Source organism: Crinia signifera, chromosome 8 (genome assembly GCF_055691185.1).
Source record: "Crinia signifera chromosome 8, ASM5569118v1, whole genome shotgun sequence".
NCBI lineage: Eukaryota > Metazoa > Chordata > Amphibia > Anura > Myobatrachidae > Crinia > Crinia signifera.
In genome coordinates, this window is record NC_139224.1 from 111,005,029 (window position 1) to 111,020,661 (window position 15,633).

Sequence of the window (15,633 nt, forward strand, 5' to 3'; positions counted from 1 at the left end):
GTGACTGTCAGCCGCACTCAGCATGTGAAAGACCCATAGCTATCAGCCGCTACCGCTGTCTCTCTCACCAAACTTGGTCCCAGACATCACATCATGCTGTGCCGCTGAAGCAGGAGAGCACATCCAGTGCTCCCAGCGCGCGACGCGGTGGCGTGTGTGTGACGTGACATACAAACACAGTGAGTTATGTGGGGGTGCGGGGGGAGTGTTATCAATGGGAAATAGGATGGCCAGGACGCGGGTGGTTGGAAGCTGCAGCTGCCAATCATTGGAAGTGCTGAAAATGTCCGGGGGCACGCCTAAGGTCATGTCTGATGTCACACGGTGGGCGGTGCGGTGCAAAGTGATTGAAGCCCAGGACTCAAGGTAGTGGGCTCAGCGCATAAAATCAGCCCACAAGGCCATCGGCCCATCTGGCATTTGCCAGAAGGGCCAGATGGCCAGTCTGGCCCTGCTCAAAAGTAAAAAATTAGGGCCCTATACTAGTGTGCACACTACTTTATGCCCCACGGGAAGGGATAACAATAAAATGGTTCTCAAGTAAGAGGGACAGGCAAGTTCCAACTTTCACCTGGGCAACCTGTTTGGCACTTATTTCAAACTGCAGGGTTGAATCTGAAGATTTAGTCCTGTACCTGATAGGGGAAGCACCAACAGATGGGTCTGTGTCCTGTCTCAATTGGTGGGGTCAGGATGTAGCAGAGTGACAAGCACCCCAATAATAGTTACTCCCTACGAAGGAGTATCTGCAGTGACTTGGCCGCATGGGGCAGTCCCCTAGAGAGTCATCTGGTGGGACACCTTAAACAGGGGACCCGGTTGGTGCTTCGACTGGGGTATAGTGGAGGGAAGCTCAATTGGGACCAAGGGGACGTGTATCGTACAGGCCGGCAGTGGGGAGGATAGGATACATGTGGAATCAGTTGCAGTTGGATAGCAATGTGCACCCTAGGGTGCACGGACATGCGCTACCACGGGTGCTGTGCCAAGAGCTGCCACTTATTAAAGGGGTAGTCAGCCCCAAAGAAACCAGAGTAAAAAAGAAAAAGAGGTGGCGCTGGTATTGATGAAATAATCGTACAAATATTTAATATCAATTAAAACAACATGACATAAATCAATTACATACAACAATAAAAAGGTGAATCAATAACTGGACCGGAGGCTGAATGGAATTAACCCAATAAATGGTGAATATAGGTTAATATCTGGGATAATTTGGGTTGCCCAATAGTTACCACTGATGGTGATGCACACGCCATTTTAGGATAGTATGGCCGCCATTTTGGTTTGCAGAGTTGCGCAAATAAAGTATACATACCCGAGTCTGTGTGACAAAGTGGACCAGAAGCGCAGCCATACTATTACACATAAATTCATAATACCATACTTACACCAAAAAAATATATAGTTAATTAAAGGTTTAGAGCACTACACATAGGTTAATCAGCATTACACACTTCTGTCTGTATAATGTTTGGTACCGTTACGTTCCGTTTCTTATGCGCAGTACTCCGGTCATTGCGAAGTTTTCGCAACTCATATGGTCCGATAATTACGGACAAAATCCATATTTCAAGGACTATTTCTCTTATACTGTGTGAGACAAAGGAATCCAGTTAAAAACCGGTTCTTGTTGCTGTTTACGACCCCCGACGACGATGCCAACACAAAAAGGACACTGAAGTACACCCCCCCCTCCTGCACCAATCCTTATTGGGTGCAGTATTTTGCTACTTGATATTTGAACCTGTGACCAATGAAAACGGCCTTTGACCCCCCTTTGTTTGTAAACTATAAAGATAGCTATCCCTGAGCTGGCTGGGGCTCTCTCTATCTTTGGCACTGCATCTCTCCCTACATCTTGACCGGGCTAAGTTCAATTTGAACATAGCGAGCTCCGACTGGACTGCGCTGCGATATTTCTACAAGTATATGACGGTAAAATTTGTATTCCTGTTCTATGTAAATGTGGCTGATTATAGTCTGTATCTGTTTCTGTTCCCCTGTTAGTTTAAAGTGTATTAGTATTGTTAAGGGAATTGTATCACGTGTTATCCTGTATTTCTTCTTTCTGTAATCACCTTTTGTCTGCTAGGGACTAAATACACTATTTACGGAGAATCTATCTCCTCACTTGTTATATCGTGGTCTCGTCTAATTATTCGCATCTAGCGATAAGGTGTATTACGGACCTTGTCCTTAAAGTGAATTCACAGATTAGAGACTAAGTACTGCGAAGGGATCTCCTATTACTGCATTGATTCATCCGTGTACAATACACGGTAAAGGTACGCTACGCTGCGCAACACTTTGTTCGCATGTAACTAGGAATAAAAGGTACGCAAAAAGACGGAAAAAGTACGTAACCTACGCTTTTCACTTATTGTTCTTTGGTCATATAAATATGGGTATTGATAGTGATTATGATCCAGTCCCGAAAGCTGAGTAGCAAAAAGGTCCTCAAATGGATGCGAATGTGGGGCCACAGTTGGTTAGAAACGACTCAGCTGCAGTTGCCGACTCCGGCTGGACACGACTCCTGGCTGTCTCTCCGCACGCCGCCATGCTCTCTCCCTCTGCCGCTTCTTGCTGGGTCCACGCAGCTGACTCCATCCTCTCCTAGCTGGGGATGCCGGCTGTCAATCACCGCCGGGGTTGTTGCAGAGCTCCGCCTCTGTGTGGGTGATCAGTGGCTTCCTGATGCGCTTGCCGCTGCTGGCTGTCTCTCCTCTCTGGTGTCAGCGGGGGTCAGCGGGGAGGGGGGGGGAGGCGCCGCCTCTCTTGTGCCTCAGTCCCGGCACCCTTCTTCCGGCCGGCTCCTTCTCTCTTCCTTCAGCCAGGTCAGATTTCGTGCTGGCTGCCTGCGGGTCCCCTCTTCTGCGGCGTCACCTCCCTGCAGGTCAGTCCTTCTCCCGTCCCGCTGCACCACGCCGGCCTTTTTACTTTTTGCCGTCACTTGCCTTCTTTCCTTCCCTGCTCACCCCGCTCTCTTCCACCAAAACACGTTGTTCACGCCGGGGATGACCTCCTGACTCTCCTGGAGCGTGCAGGCCAGCCAATCCCAGCGGGGCAGGTCTCCTTCCCCAGGGTCAATATGGGGGCAGTCAGTGGGTCCTAGAGTTTGCTGGGTCTGATTAACCCTTTCATCCCCAGTCAAAACAGAAAAAGGGTTCTCTTATGGACTGCACTGGCTCCCACGTTCAGGTCCTTTAGGGCCACAGATATTACCAGGTTTTTGTCCCAACCAGCCCAATATGACAATCAATCTGTAGATGTATGGCTAGCTTTAGTTGAACAGTATAACTGTATACAGAGACTTTTATTACCAGAGCAATTCACGGTTTTGTATAAAAATAAATATCATAAATGAGCTTCACCATCACCTGTGATGTTTTGGAAATGCCTCATCTAGTGGCTTTGTTTGGTATCTGTTGTTTATATTCACCACGCGTTACATACAGACTCTATAAGATTACACCTGCTGCAGGCTGTTTAACAGAAGGAACGACGGATAGTGGACACGCAAGCATGGATGTTATTACAGATAGTTGTAAGATATAAACCTATAATAATATTTCCCTGGATAAAAAGGGTTTCCATTTCCATCCTATAAATTGAGGTACACCGCACCATCCATGAACATTTATGGTGCTCCCAAAAAGTCAGCCAAGGAAGCAATATCAATGGCTTTGAATTAACTGATTGAAATTTGCAGTACGGGAGAGGTGCCCCCTTGTGAGCAGTAGCCCAGCTGCAGATGACTCCATTAACTCCTAGAGTTACGCCTCTGATGCATATACTACTAGAATTATGCAATTCATTGATCTGTGCACTTACTAAGAAACATTGATATACCTGGTTGTATTGAAGTATTTGAAGTTACAGTACTGCTATTGCTCATCACTGGGACTCATCTACTCTTCCAAAGTAGCAGATAGTGTAAAGTGGTAGGCTCTGTAACTATTTGGCAGGTAAAGGAGTTCCAGTGGGAGGAATAAGCAAGGAGGGGAGTAAATCGGATCTACAGTATAGTGTTAAGTTATACTGTTAATGTATTAATTATTCACTTTTGGAGTGAGTAAAGTTACCAATATTGAGAACTTTAAAATAACCACCACACTTCAGTCAGGGTGTTTTATTGACCTTCATGTATAAGTAATACTGCTTTCACATTGCAGAAATGGGTAATGACACGGTATTCTTAAATGGGACTTTAAAACGGGTCTGAGCCTTGAGACCTTTCACATTGCAGGTGAAAACCGTTTTAATAATCATTTAATACCATTCAAACATTCAACCCGTTTAACCCCCAAGGGACACGTTTCAAGCCATTGAAATAGAGCTGTTCAAACTGCCAAAAAAACGGCTTTGAACCGTGTAGAAATACCGGTTAACTTTAACCGGTAAATCAACTCTGGCACTTTCACATTGCAGCCTTAAACGTTTTAAAATGGAAAAAAAATGGCAATATACCGTTTTAAAAGTGCGATGTGAAAGGGGTATAAAGGTTATCCAAGTAAGCCCATTTGTGTATAAATTACACATCAAAACTTGGGTGGAGGCAAATATTTTATAAAGTATCCTATAATTCCACCTTGACCTGAGAGAAGGGTTACAATCGCAATGCAAATTTAATCGTTATTATCACCTTCTGAGTTTTGATAAATGGGCCCCTATATCCTTAAATGGATTTGAAATGGGTATTCAGTGGCACACGCTGATTTTTTAGAGGGGGGGAGGTTCCATTTGCAATCCAAAATCACCCACTCGGTAGTGTATTGGAGTAAGTACAGCAGTCTGGTGGAGCAGTAGCAGCCCTGAAAATTGGTATTTTTATACACTGGATACTATGGTATACAGTATTAATATTTAACAGTACAGATGGTATAGGCTGCATTCAGCATATTTAAATAAGTGCTCATGAAAAGGTTAAAAATATCATAATAAATAAATACACAAATGTAATAGAGACAGTACTGCACTTTCTAAGCTTACAATCTCTCACTTCATGGTAAGGCTCCTGGCTGTTCTGGTCCATTGTGATGTTTGAGGGCTCAGATCCACACATACAGTAAATGTGGTAGTAGAAGCTGGTACACTAGGCCTGTGCAGTAGCTCTGCTCTGTCTCTTAAACACCATGATGCGCTTGCAGCACTATTGATCATATTATATATGAGTGCTATTGTTGTCATAATTGAGGCCGCTTGCCATGAGAAGGGGGGGGGGGGGGTTTCTGGGCAACCAGAACCCCCCCCCCCCCCCTGCGTTTGCCTATGGTGTTTTTGTTTACAAGATGAATTTACTAAGTTGAGTATTCTTCTATAAACTTTGCTCTATATTCCTGGGAATGCAAGTTATACTCTCACTACCTCTGTGTTTATTGCAGGCCAAGTATCTTAAAAGTTACCTAGGTAAATTATAGCCAGCCAAAGATAACTTCCTGCTAATGTCAGCTGGTAAATGCTGTTTGTTTTAGACTTTAGACAGCAGAGATAGATAAATTTGCTTCAAGTATAAACAAGTCAACATCAGACAGAAAACTAGAACGTAGCAGGTAAGACGCATAATATTCTATACATGCATTTTATTTTTTTTATAAACTCTATTAGTAGAATGCTTTATGAACAAATGACTTACAGTAAGTTGCATACACACGGATAGATTGAGGAGATGATCCAATACCATTAATGGTTTCCTCAGAACTCCTGGACAAATGATTTGGTGTCAAATAGTAAACGATTGTACAAACGATTACACACGAACGATCGTTCTTCACTGATCTTTAACAGAATGAGAAAAGAGTCAATCAGCTTTTTACCAAATTATTCATCGTGCATACACATAAAACGATTTGAACACATTCAAAAGATTGGTCTATGATCTTTCTGCGTTATGTGCATCGGCATCGATATCGTTCATACACACGGAATGATTTGAACTGTTGGTTGTTCCGATCAATTGGAAATGCTTCCATTGTATGCCAAATCTATCCGTGGGTATGCACCTTCAGGGGTCTAAGGAGGCTATTCAGACCTGATCGTTAAGGTCTGAATTCGCTGCCCCGGCACATGTTCAAAATCCTGGAGCAAACGCATCCTCAGGCCAGGCGGCTGATATCACATGATGTCAGCATCCGCACCCAATTTGGCAAGAGCTTATGTGGTCAGCTCCAGTAATTTTTCAAATGCATCCTGTTATTATAGGGAATTCTGCTGTAGAGAAGGACTTGGGGGTCATCATAGATGAAAAATTGGGTATCTATTTGGCCCCTCTAGTCTGACCTTAGACCATATTGTTACCTCACACCCTATTTGATCTTATTTCTTTGTACAGTATGTCTATCCCATGTATCTTTACATTTTTCTACTGTCTTAGCCTCTACCATCTTTTATGGGTGGAGAAAAGATGCAGTAATCATGCGCACAGCATCTTTTCACAGAGACAGAGGGGCTGGGGGCATGGCCAGCAGTTCATAGATCCCCCAGCTCATGTTATCTGGCTGTCACCCCTTCCCAATAGATTGTTAGCTCCTCAGAGCAGGGCCCTCTTCCCTCTTGTTGTCAAAACCCTCTTCTCACATTTCACTTACTCGGCTGCTACTTATTTCTAAGCTGTAGTGTGTATTGAATTGTGGTGCTCTTTGTTACCTGTATTCTATTTTATTTTTTTACTGTAATGCAAAGTCTCCCTGTATTGTTCTATTGTATGCCCTTTGGGGGTAATTCAGACCAGGTCACTGGGCTTTGAGATTTGTGACCCCAGCAATTAGGTAAATGCTGCACTGCTGCAGCATTCGCAATCTCCTTGCTGATGTGAACAGCTGCAAATTCATCCCTATCACATCGCTATCGCTATGCCCCTACATACGGAGCGATGTAATGGCATTTTCTAAGTTCGATTGCTTAGAAAATGCCCTGAAATCACCTTGTGTGTAGGCCCCATTGCTTTCATTCTAGAGCAAAGATTTCTCAGCTTTCTGTAGTAATGCCACTATTTTTGTTTCTTTAATCCTCCTTTAGTTCTAGCTGGTCTTTAAGGAGAGGGGTGCCGGATAGCCTCCTGACAGTTGGGATGCTGATGGTCATTACACTGATGTCGGAAATCCAACTGTTAAAAGCATGACAGTCCAGATCCTGACTTACATGGGCTATTCTCCCTAGTGTGGGTCCTAGGTGAGGAGTACAGCAAACCACTGAGCACACAGTGTGGCGAGCACCGGACATTGTGTTTTTAGGTGTTACAGGGAGCAATAAAGCTTGTTTGACAACAGTCGGTATGTTTTAGATCCCTAATTGGTTCCTTCATCCATCAAAATGTAGCATTGTTCATAGGCGTCAATTCTGTGGGTGCCCCCTAGTCCCTCTGGTCACTGCTGGGCGCTGTAGGTAGACTGCAGGCTGCAGCAGTGCTGACCATCGCTTATAAAATATGGCTTAAAGTGTTTGTGTGGAAATATGAAATGTGGTGGAACTGAATTTCCACTAGCACTGACTGCCAAAATCATCATCATCATCATCATCAGCGCCCCCCTCTCCACAAAGGTGCTGGTGGTCTCACTGGCAGTTGGGATTCCGACAGTCATTACCCCAACGTCGAAATCCCGACTGCTAAAAGCCCGACACATGGGCAGCAGCAAATCTCCCTCGTGAGGGTCCATGACCCCCATAGAGGGAAAATAAAATAGGTGGCGAGCGCAGAGAGCCACTGTGCCTGCAGCATGGTGAGCGTTGCGCTCCCCCCGCTGTCTGAGTCCCTGTAGTTGGGATTCCAACATTGGGCTAATGACTGTTGGAATCCCGACTGCCGGGGTGTTATACCACACCTCTCCACAGATTTAACAGCTCTAAATTGCTTCTCTCCTTTAGTTGCAAGCATAGGCAAATCTAGGGGGTGGTCCGGGGGTGCACAGGACCACCCATTAGCCCATTTTGTAGCTGAGGGATAGGGCTTTCCAACGAGCCCAGCCCCGTGTCTCTAGCCCCCTGGGAACCGGAGATACTGCCAGGCAAAGCTGGAACGTTTTCCCTATAGGATAACATGGGACCCGCTAATTCCGACCCCCACCCAGTTCAACGGCTGCCAGTTCCCCCTTCGGCATCACTGAAGCTCAAGGTTGATCTCAGTCGAACCCAAATCGCTGGGCCTTCAATCTGATACTAGGCTGGATCCATATGGGTTAATTGGTTCCAGGGATATTGAGGTTAAACTGTTTTTTTTTTTTTTTTTTCTTAAATGCAATTTCATGACTGTTTATGTTCTTTGAGGGCAGATTTCTCTGGAACCAAACAGCCCAGTTTCACGGGACCAAAATCATTCGAAGCCAACTCAAAAGTTCTTTAATATGATACTGGTCTCATGTAAATGGGTCAGTTGGTTCTGAAGATATAGCTGGTTGGTTAAAGGGGGGTAGGGAGAGGGGAGTGGTTGTCTCTCCCCCTCACACCAGAAAATGCATGGACTAGGCTGGTGTTTATAGGTGGTCAGCCTGGGGATCCTGCATGATCCTGGCACCATATTCCCGGGTAAATCCCTGCATTTTCTGTTGTGAAAGGGGTATTATTTCAAACAGCCGTGACCTGCAGTGCTTTGAATCTGCCCAGCTGTGAATGACTGTCACCCCTGCAGCTTCCGCTCCAATTCTTCTCCCTGCTTTCACCTCAGCCCGCCCCCCCTTTAATCATGTGGTGCCGGCGCCCGGCATGCTCCCCCAACGTCAAGCACAACAACAGCGTGCACAATATTTCAAATGTCCTCTCGGCTAGAGGGGACACCAGGAGGGGAGTGGGAGCGTGCTCTGCGCTGTGCTCTGCGCTGCGCTCTGCTCCTCTCCCCATAGAAGCAGCTGCACCGCTCTCCATCTCTCCCTGCAGCAGCAGCGAAGGCTCATAGAAAAATTTACAGTAAGTGGCACTTTTGGGGGCATTGCTTAAAGGATGCTACAAGTGGCGGTATGTGGGGGCATTACGCATAATCTGTGGCTTAATGTGTAAGGGGCATTAAGGTGTGCAGCATCATGTGTAAGCGGCATTATGTGTGCAGCATCATGTGTAAGGGACATTATGTGTGCAGCATCATGTGTAATGGGTACTATGGTGCGCGGCATCATGTGTAATGGGTACTATGGTGTGCGGCATCATGTGTAATGGGTACTATGGTGTGCGGCATCATGTGTAATGGGTACTATGGTGTGCGGCATCATGTGTAATGGGTACTATGGTGCCATCAAGCAAGAACCCCCTAGCAATGAGCATGTAGGTGAGCAGCACTTATGTGGCAAATATGTAATGGGCATTACGGTTTGTTATATAGTATGTAATGGGCATCATGATGTGTGGCACAATGTGTAATGGGCATTATGCTGTGTGGCGTTATGTGTAATTGGCATTAAGGCGTGTGGCTTTATGTGTAATGGGTATTACAGAGTTTGCTAAAATGTGTAATGGGCATTACTTTGTATGGTCTAAAGCAGTGGTTCCCAAACTGTGTGCCGTGGCTCCCTGGGGTGCCTCGGGACACTTGCAGGGGTGCCACGGTTTGGTGGTCCAGGACCAATTCAAATTATTTATGATCAATTATTTATGGACAAAACCAGTGCTGGTGGCTGCCAATTATAAAATATATGGACAAACAGAAGCAAATCCTGCTCTTTACCACATAACTGAAGAATGACATATAAACACAATCTACTTAATGTTATATTTATTTTTCTACACCTAGGGGTGCCGTGGAAAAATTCTGTTACCCTAGGGTGCCATGATTCAAAAAAAGATTGGGAACCCCTGGTCTAAAGTGTAATACCACACCCCTTTTGTGATGCCACGCCTCCTTCTCATGAGGCCACGCCCCCTTTTTGACGCGCGGCTGCGCCGCGCAAAGGTCCCCCTCCTGTTGTGTCTGGATCTGGGACCACCCATTATCATAATTCTAGATTCGCCTATGGTTGCAAGTATTTTCAGCAGCTTCTGAACAATCATAACTCTCCTTTTTTTTGACTTTCCATTTGTCTTGACACTCAAAATGAAATCTCTTACATTCATGAAATCATTGCATTAGTAAGCTTGTCATAAAACTCACCCATGTTATGTCTATTAAAGCTTGTGGCTCTACTCAAGAAAGTTGCTTCAGGTGTACAGATGGATAGAATTTGATATTAATTCATAAAGCCTTTCAACCAATATTTGGTTGCATTTATTTGAATTTTCCAGTTTGGATATTACAGACAAAGCAATACTCCTATGCCAGTGTTTTGGCATCATTCATATTCAATCCATAAAATATTTTTGAGTATTTTTATATGTATGATGCCAGGTCCTTTTACTGTACATCCGAGGATACGTGCCTGGGTTTAGAACATCCTACTAATTTTGTTGTGTGACTAATTTTCTCTTTTCGCTTTATATACTTTTGCTTTTGGTGTGTCATGAAATAAAGTTTATGAAAATCGTCTGTTTTTCTTAAAAAAAAAATTTCGGTACTTGTTTCCTAGCACGGCCACAACGATTATGATCGTGGGCATCGTGAGGAAAAATCGGGGGCATCGCGGCCATCGCAAGCACTAAAAAATCGGGTGCGATGGTCGCGACGCGATGCCCGCGATTTCCCCATAGGGAACAATGTTAAATGGCTCAATTTAGCCGCGATGCCCCCGATTTCCCATAGGAAACAATGTTAAATGGGTCAATTTACCCAAATCATCATAGGGAACAATGTTAAATGGGCCATAAACCCCCCAAAACACCCCTGAACAGTGAAATGTCCCCCCAAAAGTATTTTACGCCACCGCACGATCAACGCGAACCCGAAGCGTGGCGAGCGCAGCGAGCCCACGAGGGGCGGCGGTACGCGTCCTCCGACCTTTTCATACCCCCACTATCCACGTCGGCGTGGAGTTGAGAATAGAATAGTGTGGCGAACGCAGCGAGCCACCGAGCCCGAAGCGTGGCGAGCGCAGCGAGCCCCGCGAGGGGCCACGGATACCTGTGAAGCCCGCGAAGGGACGCGTTTACCTGTGAAGGTATCCGCGTGCGCTCGCCACACTTCGGGCTCGGTGGCTCGCTGCGCTCGCCACACTATTCTATTCTCAACTCCACGCCGACGTGGATAGTGGGGGTATTAAGTTTGACGCGGCGATGATGAAACAGCAGAAAGGCATTCAGAGACACGGCTTAATACAGATGGGGACATGTTAGGGGAGTATAGGTAGAACTGAGGGGCAGATTTATTAAGCTTGGAGAAGAGATAAACTGGAGATAAAGCAGAGAAAAGGAGATAAAGCACCAGCCAATTAACTCCCTACTGTCTTTTTCAAACACAGCTGATTGGCTGGTGCTTTATCTCCTTTTACCTTTTATCTGCTTTATCTCCAGTTTATCTCTTCAAGCTTAATAAATCTGCCCCTGAGTATCATCCGCATACAGATGATACTAAAATCCAAAAGAGCTGATTAGTTTGCCAAGAGATGATGTATAGATTGAGAAAAGCAGAGGACCTAAAACTGAACCCTGAGGTACTCCAACTGAAAGAGGTAGCAAAGAGGAGGTAGAATCAGAGAAACGAACACGAAAGGAGCGGTTAGATAGGTAGGATGAGAACCAAGAGAGGGCTGTGTCTTTAAGACCTAGGGGGATTGTAGTGTTTGTATGTATGAGAAGTGGTACTTGTTTCCTATCTGGGCGCCCGCTAAGTTAATTGCGCACCATGCTATTCTCTGTAGAGAAATCTGATCGCATCGCATCGTACACATACACGATATTGAACGATGCGATGCGATGCGATCCGATTCGATTTCCCATAGGAAACAATGTTAAATGGATCAATTTACCCAAATCAGCATAAGGAAGAATGGTAAATGGGCCAGAAACCCCAAAAAAACCCACAGAGCAGTGGAATGTCCCCCCAAAAGTAGTTGACGCCACCCCGCCATCAACGTGAACCCGAAGCGTGGCAAGCGCAGCGAGCCCGCGAGGGGCGGCGGTACGCGTCCTCCGACCTTTTCATGCCCTACTATCCACTAGGGCGTGGAGTGAGAATAGAATAGTGTGGCGAGCGCAGCGAGCCACCGAGCCCGAAGCGTGGCGAGCGCAGCGAGCCCCGCGAGGGGACGCGGATACCTTCACAGGTAAATGCGTCCCTTCGCGGGCTTCCCAGGTGTCCGCGTCCCCATGGACACCTGGGAAGCCCGCGAGGGGACGCGTATAACTGTGAAGGTATCCGCGTCCCCTCGCGGGGCTCGCTGCACTCGCCACACTTCGGGCCCTATGGGAAATCGAATCGGATCGCATCGCATCGCATCGTTCAATATCGTGTATGTGTACGATGCGATGCGATCCGATTTCATTACGGTGCCGTACGTAGAAAACCTGGGCGCCCAGATAGGAAACAAGTACCTGAGAAGTATGTGGACAACAGTGGCAAAAGCAGCAGAGAGATCTAGAAGAATTATCTATTTAACCCCTTCCCGACATTGCCTTTTAAGGTAATTTTTTTTTTTTTTTTCCTCCTTGTGTTCAAATAAGCGTAACTTTTTTAATTTTCCGGCTATATAGACACATGAGGGCTTTTTTTTTGCGGGACAAGTTGTACTTTCTAATGGTACCATTTACTATACCGTATAATATTCTGGGGAATCAGGAAATAATTCAATGTGGGGTAAAAAAAAAAAAAAACGCAATTCCACAATTTTGCGCTGGTTACGGTTTTTTTGGAGTTCATAGTTCGTTTAAAATGATGGGTTATCTTTATTCTATGGGTCGTTACGATTCCGGTGATACCAAACTTATATAGTTTTCGTTACATTTTACCACTAAAAAAATAGAAAATGTTACGGTTTTTCGATTTTGCGTCGCGTCGCCATGTTCTGCGGCTTATAACTTTTTTATTTTTCCACCTACGGACCTGGGTGAGGGCTCATTTTTTGCGGGCTGAAGTGTACTTTTTAATTAATACCATTATGGGATATGGGCGACTTTCTGATCTCTTTTAGCTATTTTTTTTTGGGTAGGCGATGCGACCAAAAAGCGTAGTTTTGGCGTTGGGGATTATTTTCCGTTTACGCCTTTAACCGTGCGGGATAACTAATGTTATATTTTAATAGATCGGACTTTTAGGAACGCGGCGATACCAAATATGTTTATTTTTTTTATTATTTATTTATTTTTATTTGGGAAATGGGGAAAGGGGGGTGATTTGAACTTTTAATATTTTATTATTTTTTTTTTATTTTTAAACTTTATTTTTTTTTTTTTTTACTTTTACTACAAGGCCCCCTAGTGTACTTGACCACTAGGGGGCGCGATCGCCTGTACTAGGTTCAGCCATAGAGCTCTATGGCTGAACGTAGTGATTTTTTTCACTTCCTATTACATCCTGCCTGAGGCAGGATGTAATAGGTATGAATACACGGACAGCACAGGGGTCTACATTAGACCCCTGGCTACCATGGCAACCGATCGGCACCCTCCGATCGCGCTGCGGGGGGCCCCGATCGGCGCCGGAGGGGGGCGCCCCCCCTCCGATCAGCTATTTAAGCACTGCGGGCGCTTTGCCCGCGGTGCTTAAAGGGTTAAACGGCCGCGATCGGCGAACTCGCCGCTCGTGGCCGTGAGAGCAGGGACATGGCTGTAATATACAGCCATTACCTGCTCTCTATCAAGCCAGCTCACTCCGTGAGCTGGCTTGATTCACCCCCAACCGACATATGACGTATATATACGTCATATGTCGGGAAGGGGTTAAAACTGACTGTGAGTGATAAATGGTGCAGTAGCCAATCAGCTCCTGACATGTGTTTGAAAAATGACAATAAGGACCTGAATGGCTGGAGCACCATTTATTTATACACAGCTATATTTAATAGCTTTTAAAAAAAAACAGTTTTTTTAAGCAGACGACAGACAGAACAGACAGAGGGCTCTTTCTGTGCAATGCTATGGGAGGTGCAGCCAAGATAACACACTCCCTTTCTGCTTGTAACAAACTCTTAACTACCTCCTTGCTGGACAGTAACCAAATGTTCCAGCAAACATTAATGTTCAGCTCAGTTTGGTCAGGGTTAACGAAGGAAAGTACTGGGCTGACTGTAGTGTAAAGGCCTGGCATCTATGGGAGAGCAGGAAGCACAGCTGCACAGTGACAGAAGCAGTTTGGTTGACATTCGAGTAAACATAAGGAAGCCAGGCAAGTAAGAGTACTGATTGTTGTGATTATGCGGCAGTGTTACATATTGTTATATTCATCCTGTATGCTACTGTTCTGTGGACAGGCATAATATACTGTAACTTAACGAAAGACAAATAATTGCTTATGACATATGATTAAAGGTAATCAAATGCTTATTGCATTTAGTTGTGTGATTGGGAAGAATGAATTACCAGAGTATGCAGAGGATTTTCATGCTTTCTGTATGCTTCCATAGCAAGCAGTGTGTACATGTCAGACTCATGGGTAGGTAGGGTTACCACCTTTTTGTTGAGAGATTCCCGGACATTGGCCCGCCCCTTGACACACCCACTGACCCATCCCAGCCCCGCCCCCAGACCCGCCTTATGTTGATTTTTTTTTAAACCTTTGCTTCCATTTCATTCTTGATTTTGCATACCATAATTCCAGTTACATGTTATATCACATACATTAATGGCCATTACAAGTTATGCCACACATCGTGATGCTAATTCCGTGTTATGCCATATACCGCAATGGCCATTACACATTATGCCAGGACTCAACAGAATTTTTGCACAGGATGGACAACATAGACAGTGCGCGCCGAAGGCGCGCGTCAAATTTTTGACATAATGCCGACACACCGCAAACCCATCATATAGTATACCACATGCCATAATGGCCATTACAAGTTATGCCACACATCGTGATGCCAATTACGTGTTATGGCATGTACTGCAATGGCCATTACACATTATGCCAGGACTCAACAATTTTTTTGCAAAGGACGGACAACATGGACAGTGCGCGCCGAAGGCGCACAGCAAAATTTTTGACATAATGCCGACACACCGCACACCCATTATATAGTATACCACATGCCATAATGGCCATTACAAGTTATGCCACACATCGTGATGCCAATCACGATGTATTATTCCATGTACTGCAATGGCCATTACACATTATACCAGAACTCAACAAAATTTTTGCACAGGACGGACAACATGGACAGTGCGCGCCGAAGGCGCGCAGCAAAATTTTTGTCATAATGCTGACACACCGCACACCCATTATATAGTATACCACATGCCATAATGGCCATTACATTTTATGCCACACACCGTAATGCCCATTGCACGTTTTAATGAACTTTGTAATTCCGATTACTCATAAGCCCACACATGATGCCCATGACATACTATATAACACACCGTAATGCCCATTACATACTATATAACACACCGTAATGCCCATTACATACTATATAACACTGCAATGCCCATTACATACTATATAACACACCGTAATGCCCATGATATACTATATAACACCGCAATGCCCATTACATACTATATAACACTGCAATGCCCATTACATACTATATAACACTACGCAATGCCCTTGACATACTATATAGCACCGCAATGCCCATGACATACTATAACACCGCAATGCCCATTACAAAT

At 45.1% G+C, this 15,633-nt stretch overlaps 1 protein-coding gene across 2 annotated transcripts in view; it reads left to right on the plus strand.

Annotated features, from left to right (window-relative positions):
* Positions 1-13,939: 13,939 nt before the first annotated feature.
* LOC146026369 (flavin-containing monooxygenase 5-like) overlaps positions 13,940-15,633 on the plus strand; it is a 58,321-nt gene continuing 56,627 nt past the window's right edge. Inside the window, exon 1 of one of the 2 annotated variants that reach the window (XM_083156985.1) lies at positions 13,940-14,183. The gene's annotated coding sequence lies outside the window, so the exon portion shown is untranslated. The remainder of the gene's footprint in view (positions 14,184-15,633) is intronic. The other variant, XM_083156984.1, reaches the window with a different exon arrangement.